This window comes from Silene latifolia, chromosome 1 (genome assembly GCF_048544455.1).
Source record: "Silene latifolia isolate original U9 population chromosome 1, ASM4854445v1, whole genome shotgun sequence".
NCBI classification, from domain to species: domain Eukaryota; kingdom Viridiplantae; phylum Streptophyta; class Magnoliopsida; order Caryophyllales; family Caryophyllaceae; genus Silene; species Silene latifolia.
The window spans coordinates 160,634,415-160,651,463 of record NC_133526.1 but is presented as its reverse complement, the minus strand read 5'-3'; the positions used below and the strand labels follow the sequence as shown (position 1 = coordinate 160,651,463).

The 17,049-nt window shown below is 38.1% G+C and overlaps 1 long non-coding RNA gene across 1 annotated transcript; it reads right to left on the bottom strand.

Annotated features, from left to right (window-relative positions):
- Positions 1-14,393: 14,393 nt before the first annotated feature.
- LOC141607835 (uncharacterized) lies at positions 14,394-16,780 on the bottom strand. The gene is made up of 7 exons (XR_012526952.1): positions 16,649-16,780; positions 16,294-16,345; positions 16,118-16,197; positions 15,606-15,691; positions 14,944-15,142; positions 14,564-14,629; positions 14,394-14,476 (listed from the first exon to the last, which is right to left on the bottom strand). It is a non-coding gene; the product is annotated as an uncharacterized LOC141607835 (long non-coding RNA).
- Positions 16,781-17,049: the final 269 nt, after the last annotated feature.

The following is a 17,049-nucleotide window of genomic DNA, read 5'->3' as shown; positions in this document are numbered from 1 at the left end:
GTAGCTTTCTCCGGGTCAGTGTCGGAGATCAAGGCGGTTGGATCAAATTGGTTGTCCTTCAGGGCGATGTTGATAATGTCCTCATAGTCGATGTGTTTGATATTATCTTCCCCAAAGAGGAGTGTGACAGCTTGTCCGTCGAGGCATGGTGACGGCTTAGACTCAGTTGATGCAGCTTCGATGTTGTCGGGGATGAAGTAGCAGTCCTGTAAGACTTCCACTTCCGGGTACCTAGCCCTGGCCACAGAGTCATAGATTGGCTCCGAAAAGCCATGGTAGAGCTCAGATTCTCCCTCAGGGACAAAGTATCCGTTGAGGGTTAGATGATAAGGACGGAGGATAACTCCGTGCTTCTTACGCTTTCGAACTAGGAGGTTCATCTCCTGGATATCCTCATCGGTAGGTTCATATCCCAGTTCAAAGGGGATGTTGGGGACCTTAGCCTGTTTCAGGGGAGGCAAGGTATCTTTCAGTGGATTGAGTGGCAAACTCGGGAAGTAACCCTCACGCATAATGATACGGTTGACTATGAGGTTGGCGAACGGGTCACAATCAGAGGGTGTTGATTCATCAGTTATGGCATTCGCAGCTTGGAAACCCCACATTTTATTGTCATCCTCCTCAATGGCTTGGGAGGCTATTCCCTTTCTCATGACAGCTTTGATCGGGGAAGCAGGAATTGTGATTGTTTTCCCGTTGAAGGGGACCCTGATTTTCTGGTGAAGAGTCGAGGTAACTGCCTTGACGGCGTGAATCCAGGGACGTCCTAAGAGCATATTGAAAGAGGCGTCGATGTCGACCACCTGAAAACTGGTTTGTCTTTCCAGTGGTCCAGTCGCGACAGCTAGAATGATAAGCCCTGCAACCTTGCGACGAGTGCCGTCGTAGGCGCGTACTCCTTGGTTTGTCGGGACCAAATCAGCTTCCTTAATACCCAGCTTGTGAGCAGTCTTGAGAGGAATGACATTCACCGTGGATCCGTCATCCACGAGGACCATGGGTACATTCTTCTTCAAGCATTGTACGGTGATATACAGGGCCAGGTTATGATTGGCTCCGAACGGAGGGATATCCTCGTCGGAGAAGGTGACTGGGTTGTTCAGATCAGGGGCGTCCCTCGTCATATGTGCCACTATTTCTTCAGGGGAAGAGGTGGAGGGCACTGTTAACTTTCCCAAAGCCTGTAGCAGAGCCTGTCGATGCTCAAAAGATGTTGCGATTAGTTGCCAGATTGAGATTTCAGCTTTTGGCTTCTGAAGCTGTTTAAGGATTGAATTCTCAGGAGCCCTTGGTTGAGTGTCTACCTCCGGGACGACTTGGTTATTCGTTGTTGGAACGACCGTTGGATTGTTCGGGTTCTGATAGGGGCGTCCGGACCGGGTAAGGTGGCCGATCTCTTTTGCCCGTTTTTCTTTCCCTGAGATGATATAGACATCCTCCACGTCGTCTCTCCATATGCCATTAATTTCAGAGTCTCGAGGGTACCTTGGAGGGGTATTTTTCGGCGGGCAGTTCTTGTGAAAGATATTTTTGTGAGGGTGGTTTTTGTGAGGGTGATTTTTATGGGGGTAGTTATTGTGAGGGTACTTATTGTGAGGGCGATTTTCGTTAGGTCCATGCCAGAATGGTCGCGGGAGCAATCCATCCTGGTGTGGGTAGTTTTGAATGCCTGGGGAATTCTCCCTTGGGCACGGTGGTGGAGGATTGAATATAAGTCGACGGTAGGCATCGTCAAGTCGGGTGATTCTCTCGGAGAGGCTGGCTATGGCTTCCTCAACCTGTTGGAACATACTGAGCATAGTGGCAGCACTGAACACAAACACTCCGTCTGAGGGATCTTTCTCCAAAGCATTCACCTCGTCATCAACTGGCAGGATGAGGTGTGAGCAGTCTAGAGTTAGCTCATCGTCAGAGATAGCATGGATTCCCAAAGGATTCGTTTTGTTGTTTGGCTTAGTCGGTGGGAGTAAAGGCAAATCTCCTTTCTCAATCATGTCTTGGATGATGTGCTTGAGTTTGAAGCAGGTTTCGGTATCATGCCCTTTCCCTTGATGGTACTGACAGTAGGCATTGGGTTTCCAGAAGCGGGACTTCTTAGCATCGGTCGGATCCGGAGTGGGTCCGATCGGTTGTAACTTCCCCTGGTCCATGAGCCTCTTCAGAGCACTTGCATAAGTTGACCCTATGTTGGTGAACACTCTCTGGGGGCGCTCAGTTCTCTTAGCAGATGGTTCAACGAGGTTAACCTCATCGATCTTGTTTGTTTGGCCGTAGGGATGGGATCCGGTTGAGATGGATCCCTAGTAGCCTCTGCCAGTACTCTTGGCCAAGACACCCTTTCGGAGGTCATCTTCAATACGTGTCCCCAGAATTTGCAGGTCTTGGAAGGTCTTAATATTCTGATACCTCTGTAGGTTGGCATAAACTGGGCAGAGATTTTTGACGAACTTTTCCACCAAAGTTGATTCACTCGGCTTACTAACCAGTTGAGTACTCACCCTCCTCCAACTGGTTAAGAACTCGGTGAACCCTTCCTTAACGTTCTGGGTTAGAACCTCGAGAGTACAGGTATTGGCTTGGATTTCGACATTGTCGGCATATTGTTTGGCAAACTCAACTGCAACCTCGTCCCAAGTAGTAAGATTTTTCGGATCAAGGGAGTAGTACCATTGGCGAGGGATCAGTTCTAAGGAGGATGGGAAGATCCGGGTGAAAAGCTCATGTTTGACCCCTTTAATGGCCATGTAGTCTTTGAAAGCGCGGATATGATTGAGTGGGTCCTCCACTCCTTTGAAATTAGGCACATCAGTTAGGGTGAAGTTGTCAGGTAATTGATCCCCAACAGGTTCGAACCTTCGGTTGTTCTCAAGATGGATATTGTAACCCCAGGCTAGGAGCTGTTCTTCCAAGAGCTTTAGCCTCTTCTCAGTTTCAGTTAGAGGTGTAGTATTATGTTCTCCAGTTTCCTTGTTCTCCAGGGCGTCGATACGGGTCTCGACGCGATCCAGGGTGACCTTAAGAGCGGTAAGCAGGCTGGCTAGCTGATCAGTCGTGACATCTTTGTTGTTATCATTGTTGTTGGATGAAGCTGAAGACGGGGCCATGGCTCTGAGGCATAAAAACGGCTCACATTACAACTCAATCCGACACGGTTCCAAGACTGAACACAGACAACGCAAAGGCGAGACAGGGATCAGACTCAACAAGATGAGGGTGACCGTGTGTGGTTCCTCGGTGCCGATTCGATTTATGACGTGACGGTGTTGACCAAACTTTTGACACGAGTCCAACGTAACGGCGCAACGCCATTGGACGGGTCTCGTGGTGAGACAACTCATAAGTAAAGACCCATAAGTACGTTTGCTTCGACTCGATAGACACGAGGCAGAATTGGAATGGTGGACTGAAGTTTTCGAAAATAGAAATTTTTAAAAAGATTCATTTGTCGATTAAATGGACGGCTTCCGAAGATAGAGATCTCCGCAAGTCGATCAGTTGAAAGGGTTGTCTTAAGTTTATTTGCAAAAGACGGTTTGAGTTTGAGTCGGCTCGGAAAACAGTGCGTTGTTTCCCAAGACGGTTTTTGAAATTCAAAATTGTATGTTTTGAAAATCGGGTTTGAAAGGTTTGAAGAGGTCTCGGGGACGGTGCGTGGTCCTCGGTATCCCGAAAGTGTCTCGAGAAAAGGGTGTGTGCTTTTCTCGGGTTTTGAAAGAGCCATTGTCGGCGCGAAACGGGTTAAAGTCCGTGTCTAGACGCGGCGATTATAACGGCGTAAAAAGGTGATTTGAAATGGTTGTAGAAAACCGGGTTTGAAAATCGTCATTACGACGGCCTAGAAAGGCGTGTTGAAATGGTTATAAAAACCGGGTTTCAAAATCGTCATTACGACGGCCTAGAAAGGCGTGTTGAAATAGTTATAAAAACCGGGTTTGAAAATCGTCATTACGACGGCCTAGAAAGGGGTGTTGAAATGGTTATAAAAACCGGGTTTGAAAATCGTCAATACCACGGCCTAGAAAGGCGTGTAACGGTCGGCGAAAGACCGAGGTTTGAAACGGCCATTATAACGGTGCAAAAGGTGATTTTGAAAGTTTGAAAATGACATGGAAGGACTTATGATCAAGTAGCACATAAGCACTCACAGTTCATTATATTATGCATTATGCTGGCACGGGTTTTAGCTTAAAAGGGTGGGTTACACACCAAGCAATCAAACCCCCATTTGCGAGAGGGATACCAATCCAAACAAAATGTGTAAGGAGGGTGCCCTAGCCTCGTGCTTGAAAGTGATGAAAGCTCTTTGACGAAACAGAAATGTGTAACGTCAACGGTATGTTTGACTCAATCGGGATTCGAAACGCGGGGATGAGAAAAACTCACGCCGACGAGACGAGCCAATTGGTCAAAAAGGGTTAGGTTATGGGCCCGGACAAGGAACCCGACCGTGACCGTAATATCAATTAATGCATTCCAAACAAGACCTCGTTCGAGTCTCACCATCTAGGGATCACAAAGACGTAAGTGTCCTAGTTATCCCCAGCGGAGTCGCCAATCTGTGGACATAGCCACCTACACGCCAAGCCAATCCGTGAACGTATAGCGGTATTTTGAAAGCCACGCTCGGCGGCATAAAAATGCTTTCGACCGGATCGTTTTAGATCGGTCGGTTTCGTCTCGGTAAGGGTCTCGAAACGATTAGAGATTGTTGGACAATATAGATATATGATTAAGTTTTGATAATGACAAGTGTGTGCCTCGTGTTGTATAAACTCTTGCTCGTAATCTTTTGTTTAGTCTTTGTCAGATTAACTTAGGTTTACAAGTTAACAAGTCATGTTATAGCATTCCTAGCTATAACATTAAAGATTTGTGAGGCATCATTCAAGTAATGTTATAGCAGCTTGAGCTATAACATTGATGATTCTTAAAGCATCATAAGCAACTGTAACAAGTTTCAAGTATGATGATCATTCAAGCAAAAGGCTAGATCAAGTCTTTAACAAAGCTCAAGATGAAGAGCTTTTGGTCAAGATAAAGAGAAGATCCTTTACTGAGGATCTCCAGGAAGATTAGTTAGTATAGGTCTTCATCTGATGACGGTATCTTAAGATAAGAATATTGGGAAAGTAAAGTTATAGCTATTTCACCTATAACTTTACTCACCAAACTTAAAGTTATAGCTGTTTCTACTATAACTTTAGGTAGCATTTTAATAGCATGATTTTAATAGTTTTAAAATCATTTTTCAAAGGATAAAATTCTTTAAACATATTTCGAAATCATTTGTGTATATAGTAGAGTTGAATTATGGGTTGTTATAATAGGTAAATTGCATATCTCTATTGGTTAGTAAAACGATTTATGGGTCGTCATGCTACCTAGGGTTTGCTAGTCTATTTAACCTAACCCTAATCCAAGAAGATAGGTTTATATCCAAGATAAGCACGGGCCTAGGGTTTCGGCCGTGAGCTGTAAAACCGTTAGGGGCGTGTTAGTGGTTGTGCATAAGTAAACTATCTAATCAAATCTAGCTTATATTTATATAAGATATTTTCCTATCTTTGTAATATATGATTTGATTTGTTTACTTATCCAAACATCTTAAAGATTTACTTTTATCTTATTTACCTAAACTATAATATCTTGGATTAAATTAGGAAAGAGATAAAGAATTATCTCTTGTAATCCTTGCCGCCTATCTCACGACATCCTAGGGTTTCGTGCAAACCCTAGTTCTCTCTTCTACTATAAATACACTTGATCATTCCTTATTTATGAAAGCTTTTCGAAATACAACAATCCTTGCAAAACATATTTGAGTTTAAATGTTAATTGTCTTATTGTTTTGTTTTTGAAAATATTGCGAAAAGTCGTGCTCTTTAAATTGCTTATCTTCCTTAAGATTGCGTCATAATATAATAGTACTTCATATTGTTTCTTACTCGTTCAATTGTCTAAACACTTAGAAGAACAATCAAGTGCTTTCTTAGTAACTTAAGATAGTCAAATCGAATATCTAGTGATATTCAAATCGAGTTATAGTTAGAGTTAACTATACGAGTTGGGTTGATAATTTTGTAATCCGGAGTAAGGTACTAAAATTATTAATCGAGAATAGTGGACGTAGGCTTCGACGTGTGAAGCTGAACCACTTCAAATATCGTGTGTCCTTGCATCTTTCATTTCAGTCTTTTCATTACGTTCATAATCATTTAGTTAATTAGTTAAAGTTTAATCAATAAACTTTAAGTAATTAATTACCTTGATATAAAATAAAAAGTAGGCATAATTTTTAAATACTCAATTCACCCCCCCCCCCCCCCTCCCTCCTCTCGAGTATTTCGGGTGTGGTATACTCTTCAATTGGTATCAGAGCCTCGTGCTCTTGATTGCCTAACCGCAAAGAGGCTAGATCCGTCTATCTTTTTATCCTTTTATTTTATTTTCATTCCGCTGCCTTACACGTGTGAAATGGATTCCAAGTATCTTAAGTGTCCCGTCTTTGATGGGAAGAATTATGGACTTTGGAAAAACATGATGACACACTACATAAAAGGACATGATTGGGAGTGCTGGACGATTATAAAGAACGGACCACATAAAATTTTGGTTGCATCTTCGGAAGGCACTACCTATGAGAAAAAGGAAGAAGACTATGTTAAGGCTGATTACAAGAAGGCTGAAAAAATCTCGAAAGCGATAAGCCTGTTACAAAACGGCATGACATCGACTGAATTCGATCGTTTTTCTTCTTGCACTTCGGCCAAGGAAATATGGGATGGTCTTGAATTGGCCTATGAAGGAACGTCGGCTGTAAGGAAATATCGCATTGACCAGCTGATTCAAAAATACGAACTTTTCAGAATGGAAAATAATGAATCACTTGATAGCATGTCAGCACGATTTTCTACCATAGTCAATGAGCTCAAAAATCTTGGTAAAACTTTCAACTCCGAGGATATTGCTAGAAAAGTACTTAGGAGTCTAACCAAGAAATGGCGTCCCAAGGTCACGGTTATGGAAGAAGTCAGAGATCTCACTTCTCTCCCTTATGCAGAACTTATTGGTGCTCTCATGGCTCATGAACTCGTCCTGGAAGACGATGAGGCCAAGGCCAGTAACACTAAGAGAATGGCTCTACAAGCTTCTGCTAAAGAAGAAGAAGATGTTGAAATAGAGGACGAAACGGTCTTGTTTGCTAAACGGTTCAACAAACGCATTTTCAGAAATAAGCAAGCAAAATCGTTCAATAATAATAACAACAAGTTCTCTAATAAGAAAGTTTCCGAGTCAAAATACGTTTTCTAATAGAGGATGCTTTAAGTGTGGAGAATCCGGTCATATGATTAAGGATTGTCCCACATGGGAGAAAATCAAAGACAAAGCAAAACGGGAGAAGACCAAGAAGGAATTCAAGCAAGTTATGATAGCATCATGCTGGGGAGATCTCGACCATGAGGACGACGAAGCATCTGAAGAAGAAGAAGTTGCTAACCTATGCTTAAGCAACGTCAGTCTTGACCTCTTCTTAAATAATGATAAGGATAGTGTGGACTCCTACTGCTGCTTTCTAGTTAATTCCGATTCAGAAGAAGAAGAAGAGGTAAGTTATCTTGAACTTAAGAAAAGTGTTAAGAAATTGTCTAAGAATGCTTTAATAGAATATTTTGAGCAATCTCTTGATAAGTGTCATGAACAAGAAATGGAACTGAAAGAGTTGAAAGAACAAATTCTCGATATTGCTGAAGAGAATCATCTCCTTAAAGCAAAGGCCAAAAAGCTCAAATCTAAAGTTACAGCTAATATGGCTACAACTTCAGATACGACAAATGCTGAAAAGAAGGCTCTTGATTCTAAAGTTATAGCTAATGAAGCTATAACCTCATACCTAAAACTCAACATTAAGCATCTTCAAGCCAAAGTTATAGCTAGTGAAGCTATAACATTGGAATTGAGGAAAGTCAAAGAGCTTCTTGAGACAAAGGCTACGGCTAGAGAGGCCGTGATCTCAAATAAAAAAAAGGAGATCGAATCTCTAACTCAGCAATTAAAGGAATCTAAAACCGATCTATCAAATACTAAAAGAACGCATACCGAGATGGTACGAGTTCTTAATGATAGGTTCCAGAACTTTCGTGATAACTATGAAGAGACTCATCCTCCCAAAGTCACAGGGTTAGATCATTCCAAATGCAACAAAGAAATAGAGTCCTTAAAAGAGTTACGCTTGCATGCTAGAAAGGTTCATGAGAAATAGGAAGGTAGCACACGTGTTCTAAATTTCCTAACTGAGCAATCAGATAATAACATGAAAATGGGATTAGGGCACGAGTGCTATGGTCGTAGAGATCACTCTAAATGCAAATCAACCCCTTCCGAACGAGACTTCAGAAGGAGAAAATATACAAATTTACCAGAATATTTGATTTGCAATTACTGTGGTCATACTGGTCATATCCAAGAAAATTGTGTCAAATATACTGAAGACTTAAGAAAAGGAATCAACTTTGTCAAAGCATCTGACACTACTTTCGAGGAAAGTGATAATACCCCATCTGAACAAAGTACCAATGAAAAACGCAACAATAATCATCGTTGGTTTTATGACATGAGCTTTGATTTTAAGAAGACTACCAGAGCTAAACAAACACCAAAACCTAAGGAGCCCGTCAAAACCAAAACTCCCCCAAAACAACCTGAAAGACCACGACATAAGGAACCCACAACTCCACCTAAAACGGTTCCTAAACAAACCCATTCTCCTCCAAAACGAAAAGTTATAAAAAGGATTTGGGTTAGAAAAGATCTAGTTTTTAGAGTGACTAACGTCAAAGGACCCAACTTAGCTTGGGTACATAAAAACTGTATCTAATCATTTTGCAGGTTGTGGTGAAAGAAAATAACCTATGGTACCTTGATAGTGGTGTTGGAATATGTGTCCTCCGACAATAATGCGATCACAACTGTTGATCATGATGATCACATGTTTAAGTCTTATTATAAAGAATACAATTGGGAAGTAATATTTTACTGTCAACTTATCAACATATATCGGTAATGATTGGCTGACTAGAGTTTGACATTGCTGTCGTGCGACGGTGGTGATCAGTTGATCCCCTAGGTCATACCTATAGGGCAACACTCTTAATTGATCATTTAATTAATCGTATAACGTTACGAGTCAATTAAATTACTTGAAAATTGACGGACGATTTTGGAAGTAAAATTTACGTATCACATTGAAATTTGATTAAATGAGATACGGTCTGAGTAATCGAATTGTATCATTACTCAGATGAAATTATTGTTTAAGGAAACAATTAAATTTGAATGAATTATTATAAATACAATTTATTGTGATTTATAATTAGAGAAATATTTTGGTACAAGTAATTATGAATTACTAAGTCGATTTTTTGTATATGACGTATTTTATTAATACGTTGATTTTTAATATGTTAAAAATACATAACAAATTTATGTTACATATGATATGTGACATATTGACAAATTTGACAAAAATAAAATGGGTTCCATTTTATGAAGGTACCGAAATTAGGGGAGGATTAGGCTAAATATTGTGTTTGATTAAGTTAATGGAAAACACAATCATTTGCATTATAGACTAGCCTTGCAACCTATTGCTCATTGTAAAGAACAATTCTAGCATGCATTGGCTCCCTCCTATCCGCCCCTCCACCCGGTTTTTGAGATGACAAAATCACTTTGGTTTTTCATCTTATTTTCACCTAAAATACACTAAAATGTAGTTAGTGTATTATTCATTCATTATTCATAAAAAACTTTGAGTTTTAGAGAGATAAAAACTTCCTTCTTCCTCCTCCCATAAAACCGAAAATATTAAGTGTCTATAATATTTTTGGGTCATTTTTCTACAAAATTAATATTATCTAGTATTCATAGTATTAATTTTATTAAGAGTAAGCTTTGGGTATAAATCCTTGGGAGAGATCCTACACTTGGGTCTTTGTTCATCCAAAAGGAAAGCTCAAGAACAAGAGAGAAAGGTGATCTCTCTTGTGCCCATTTGAACCGAAAATCCAATGTAAGAATGGATGTTTCTTCCTTATTTTGTTTATTTGTTTGCATGCATAAGATCATTTGTTAATTTTATGACAAATTAAATTACAACATATATGAATATGTTAAGTATATAGATCTACATTTCCTTCAATCGGTATCAAGAGCCATGGTTGTTTGCATGCAAATCGGTTAAAAGTTTTTCCGAGTTATAAAGATTAACATATAAAACCTTTATAATTTGTGTTATTATGATATATCACGAAATTAATTCATGCATGTTAAAATTTCTGGTCCTAAAATATTTTTAGGATATTTTGGTTATTTTACGGATTTTTATTGTTCATATTATACAATAATGGCATTTAAATATGATTTTATGAGTATAAATGTCATTTTCGTCTAAAATTAGCTATACTTCGAATTTTCCAGTGATTTTTGGATATATTGTCACATATATTATTTTGAGATAGCTTCTAAATGTTCATAATTTTTGGACTTCTTATGCTCGAAAAATGGATTTTTCATTATTAAATTCGGATTTAGGTGAAAAATAGGTTAATATGAGATAAATTTCGAATCTGGTCATAGAAATTTAATATGTTGTCACATGCAATTTTAAAAGATGTGTGTAAAATAATAGGCTATATTGAAGTCTTTTTGCATGATTTATGGATTTTTGAAAAAAAATAGCATAAATAGTGACATTATTAGTGAAAAATTAATAAAACATAATCTATGACTAAGGAAAAACGTCCAATGTTGCATTTTATTATATTTTTCAGATCTAAAATTGAAAAGTTAATGAATATAATTTTTCTCATGTTTTTATGATTATTTAGTTAAAATCGATAAACCGCAACATTGTTTTTCCGGATAAATTTCGAAATTTTTAACCTAAGTTTTTGAACATTATGAGTGTCATGGTATTTTTCCAGAATGTTCATGAGTTTAAATTTCAAATTTTGAATTTATTTGAAATTTTGTGAATTTATTTGAAGTTTATAGCTTATTTTTGTAATTTTTGGTCCATTAATGAACAATTTTTAGAAATATGAGTTAATTATGGTCAAATAATTAGTGAAGACTAAATTTTGAGTCCTAAGAGGTTAGGGTAATTAACTTATGCATAAATATGAATTTATGTATTTTTGTGATTGTAAAATGTTGAAATCACGCAAATCCGTAAAAACCGAGTAATATACGATATTGGCTAATTAAAGGCGATTTAGCATAAAATTGGGCATGTTCATACATATTATAATGCTGCATTTTCTTTATGATTGTCATAATTTTAATTTATGTAATTTTTGAATTATGTAATTTTTACTTAGTATGGCCTTAGATTTTAATTGGTATTTCCCGAAATGCATGGGAATATCGATTCGGTTGTAATTTTATTGTGATCTCGTATCACCGTTTTGTAATTTAATAGATTTATTTTATTTTAGTTACAAATGTATAATAGGAAATTATGTAATTTATTGTGTAATTTTATTCATTTCGGAGTCCCCAAAGACGGATTTCTTCAAGATGGCGATACATAAAGACGGTGTTACCTCGAGATGTGTGCCACAACCGAAGTTCAAGGGACCAATGGAGTTGGTTTCCGAATATGTAAAAGTTAAATAGTTTTTCTATTTTAGGAAGGCCATACTAGGATTTATTTTATGTTTGCATTTTATTTATATGTCACATGCATCGCTAAATCGCCATAACTAAAACATGCATCCTCATCTCATCGAGTTTATCGACCGTGTCAATTAGAATTATCGTAGTTCACCGCTTTAGTTCACTTAAAACGTGATAGATAATAAATTGACAAGACCTCTCGCTAAAACAATTAATTGAGACATAGCCTTACCAAATAGTAGAAACCATGAAAACCTATTTCGCGAGGGAGTGCACTCGGCCCTACCGGGGTACAAACCTTGTTACGTAGGGGAAGTGGGTGATGAATGTTAATCCACTGAGTTCATGTTAATGAGGATTTCATCGGCCATACCGTGCCTAAATTGATGTGGATTTGGATCATGGACACATTTATTCGAAATTTGGATTGAACTCAACAAAAGTTTTTCAATAAGGGTTTCATCGGCCATACCGTGCCCTTGTCGGATGTGTTTTGGGCTATAGATAATTATTAGAGTAATTTTATCGACCAAGAGTTCTAAAAGTAGAATCGATTAAAATGTTAATCCACCGAGTTATATTGATAAAGGTTTCATCGGCCATACCGTGCCTAAGTCGATATGAATTTGGGTCTTGGAATCATTTATCTAGTTGGGTAGAGGTCACTAGAAAAATGCATAAAACTTGTTTAAATCATACATTTTTACGAGTATTATTAAAACGACATTTGTTTTACTCCTTCTATTTTGTTTAGTAGACCACTTCTTTTTCTCATAACTAATGACAACACCAACCCCTAACGCCACGCCTCTCGCTAGTTCATCATGGCTCCGATCCTTCATGGATCGATGTAAACTTGAAAAGAATGGGTCAAATTTCTCCGATTGGGATGCCCAACTCAAATTGGCCGCCCAAGGTGACGACAAGCTTCGTTACCTTACCGAGGCCTCTCCACCCGAACCTACTACTAGGTCGACCGCCGCCACTAGGGAAGCATATGAGGCTTACCAAAAGGAGTCCGCCGCAATGAAAAATGTCTTGATATTTGCGATGGAGGCGGATCTCCAAAGGAGAGCCTTTAAAATGGGCAATGCTAATGAGATTTACTCCAAGCTTGTGACAATGTTTTCACAAACTCCGCGGATCGTCCAATATGAGGCGGCCGCGGCATTCTTTGATCTCGACTTCAAAGAGGGCCAAAAGGTTAGCCCTCATGTGCTCAAACTCATGGAGCTTGTCGAGACCTTGAAAATTCAAAAGGTTGAAATCCCCAAAGAACTCATTGTAGATAGGATTCTACACTCCTTGTCCAAAGTCAAAGCATACGTTCAATTCCGGGTGAATTTTAACATGCAAGACAAGGATGTGTCTCTTGAAGAATTGCACAAGTTACTTGTGCAAGCCGAAAGGGACATGGGGTTAAATGTGAACCCCCAAAGGATGTGCTAAACATAAGCACTAAAAGTAAGGGGAAGTTCAAGAAGAATGGGAGGAAAGGTAAGAAGCAAGCTCCCACATTCACCAAAGCTAGGACTTGTGAAGCTAGCACTTCAAAAATCAAGAAGGGTCCTCTTGATAAATGTCATTATTGTAATGGTATGGGACATTGGAAAAGAAATTGTTCCAAATACCTTGGTGATATTAAGGCTGGAAAGATTACTCCAGTAGGTAAATGACTATCCTTTCTTTTATGTTTCTAATTCAACTATGGTATTATGATACAAAGTTCTGATAATGTATCGCCCTTTTTATTGTAAATACACTAGTACAATTAATGCAATTGGCATCGGTTATAAACAGTGATTGGCATCGGTTCCCAACCGATGCCATTGCGGGCGATGCCAATGACATTTTTTTGAATTGGCATCGGTTCATGAACCGATGACAATTTACACATATTGGCATCGGTTGTTATTCAATTGGCATCGGTTCTAACCAATGGCAATTTACACATATTGGCATCGGTTGTACCATAAAAACCGATGCCATTTTTTGCATTATTGGCATCGGTTGTAACTTAAGAACCGATGTCAATCATCAATTACAACAATAAAAAAAATTTGTGCCTAGCCAATAAATAAGTTATTGGCTATTTCGACAATCATACCTGCATTATTTTATTTTCTAAACGATATAGAATATTCGACAATTATAAATTGAGCAATCCAAATTTCATAAGTTCAATACCAAGAAATCCAAATAAATTACAGCCATTCAAGAAATTGTATCCGGCAACAAAATCACATACAAAAAAACCCATAACTATTCAAGTATCAAAATCAACCGTTCACTACATTGTATATTTTTGTTACAAAATAGAGCCCAAAGCTCCCGAACCTCATTCATCTCTTCGGGTGTAATTGCTGAACCTGCACACCGTAAACAAGAACAACATAATGATTAACTAAACTACAACTTAGAAAGAGAAATAAACTACTTGAAACAATTTATAGATTAAATACTACTCAAAGGACATTGCTCAAAGGATACGCACAAACAAATGAGCTTTTGCTGGCCTCACATCCAAAGTCTAGGCCACACTCACTCAGATTTCTAACCAATTCGCACAAAGAGAACAGCAAACTTAAACTGCCTACTTAAACAGTTTCCTAGGCATATAACACGTCAAGAGTTGTATCCTACCTAAGCAAATGGCGTCAACTATAAGACGGTCGGGCTGACTCACTACTAGAAAGCCACAAGAAAAAAGGAAGAAAATTAGGTTATATCACGGTTACCTGAATAGTCCTCGTGTTTCAATCCTCTTCAAAAGATATGGATGATCACATAGAGCAAGGACCTAGTAGCGTCCAGTTAAATTATTATCATTAACAATTTCTACTGACAATAACGTACAATTGATGACCACTTGATATACAATACTAACCTCACGGAAGAAAGTAACGGGATGCTGGCCAAGAGATTGAGGATTTCCAATATTACAGTAAAGTATCTGCATGCTCAAGTTAAAAGAGAGTCAGGACTTGGCAGTATCTTAACAGTTTACACAGTAATGCAGCCATAAAAGGTAAAAATTGAATCATCATTCCACCAATCTAACCAAATCGCACGAAGAGAACAACAACATCATCAGTATAAAATCAGTTTTGAGACAACAAGAACCATAAGTACCATAGCAGGGAGCATTGACACCAGTATAACACATGAAGATTTTCTTCATAAATCTACTCCAATTAAAAGAATAGAAGTTATTTAAGTTGCAGCAACTTAGGTTTAGAATTAGCAGGAGAGTCTCGCTTATATTACCTCATAGGCTCACACAGTTATCCACTCTAATCCATCATTCTCCTCTTAAACGAACCTCTTCTTCCACAATTGTAGCATCATTCTCCTCTTAAACGAACCTATTCTTCCACTTTTGTTGTAGTTCGTGAAAATGTCTGAGAGAAGGCCATAGCAGGAGAGTCTCGCTTATACTACCAATTCTTCGTAATTGTTGTACGTTCTAAAAGGCCAGACAATTGAGCAATATAAGGAAACATAAAAATTTTAGAGGTTGCTAATATTACATTTCTTAAAAACCTATACGCAACACCAATGGCATACTATCATGATTAATGATAAGGATTTTGTGGATGACAACCAAATACTCAACTAAATTGAACAACAAAAACTACATTCTTACATCATCGTTGAAGAAATTGATGTTCTACACTGACCTCAATTCTTCTACCAAGCACAATGGCAACGAACTCTAACACCAGGCGGTTGTGGTACGATTTTTATTTTTTTAAATATCTTATTATTCGAGGGGTCTTTTGTTTTCATAAGAACAACAAAATAAACCTTGTCGGCCAGACAAGAACAATAGTCCTTTGAAGGTTTGAAATTGTATATCATTATACAAGACCTTCTTTTGCCTATCCACATAATATAAAACTCAAGAGAAATGAGATCAAAAACTATACCCCCAGTTTCAGACAACACTATTAGTCATGTTGATTCTTGTTTGCCTATCCTCTTCAAGTATGCATTCATGCAGTAGAAGAAGTACCTGAAATGCAATAGACGAACATAAGCATCATTGCATCAGAACAAGAAACATATATAAGAGACAAATAGCCGTATAAAATAAAGAGATTGTTTGCTGCCTAGAAGGTTGTACAATCTCCGTGTTTAAAATAACCAGGATATGTTTTCTAAAGCATAATACACGTAAAACATAAATAAAAGGTACGATAAATGTTGAGTACCAACTCAAGGAATTACTTGGAGTTAAAAAAAAAAATCACATTTATACAATCAAGACTAGTAAAAAACAGCCTAATTTTGACGAATCCACATATCGAACAAAATAAGTGAAGCTTAGTTGATTTCAGCAAAAATATCAACTAAGTTACACATCAATGGCAGATTGAGCAGAAGTTATCAGAGTTGCACAATTTTTGTGTTTGATTTCCAGTTACTTGTATACAAGTACCTGAAAGCCAGTTATCTTCTTTGGAGCGGCTTTCTTCTTGTTCTGGACATCAATCTGGCTTAATTGATTAAGTTACCCATCTGCATCATAAAATTAAAACCCATGTTACAGTTTGTAGAATTAGAAAGCCTGTTTTCTATCAAACTCTTTTGTCAGAAAGGAAACTCATACTCCACCTGTTATGCTATACATCCGGCAGTTCCCTTTGTGAGAGCCAACAGCAACACCCTGCAGAAACAACTTTGTTTTTAGTTACGGGTATCCAACTCAAGTTCATGTCTTAATGTCTTATCAGCTATCTTATAAAAAATCCTTCAATTTTAATCAAGTATCAAAATACTAAATGTGTCCAAATGTCTAGTGTTGGACATATAAATGGACTATTGGTTTATTTACATTTCAATCAGTTCCAGAATAGAAAATTCCATCATTCAGGAAATCTTTTCAGAAACCACAGGATGGATATGGCAGACAATCATTCTTCTGAATTGCTAACATGTGTCAGAAAAGAGAAGTAAGAAGTGACTGAACCTGGCCATCTGGAGTATAACAAGCAGCAGTAACCATTTCATGGAGGTCAGTCCAATCAACAACCCGTCTTCCAGACACGTTCCAAACCATGACCTTAGCATCAAGTGAGCCGCTGATGAAATAATCGTCATTTACAGGATTGAATTGTATATACAAGTAACTGGAAATCAAACACAAAGGTCAGCTTCATTTTTGTGTTTGAATTGTATACAAGTAACTGGAAATGAAACACAAAGGTCAGCCTATATCAACTAATTTAGTAGTGTACAAATTAATTTAGAATTGAACAATTTTTTCCTTAAAACCCTAGCCATTTAAACTGAACTTATTCAAGTGAGATATAATACCTAGAATAGGAAAAGAGGAGGAGGAAAAGATAGAAACAAACCATAAAAATTCTG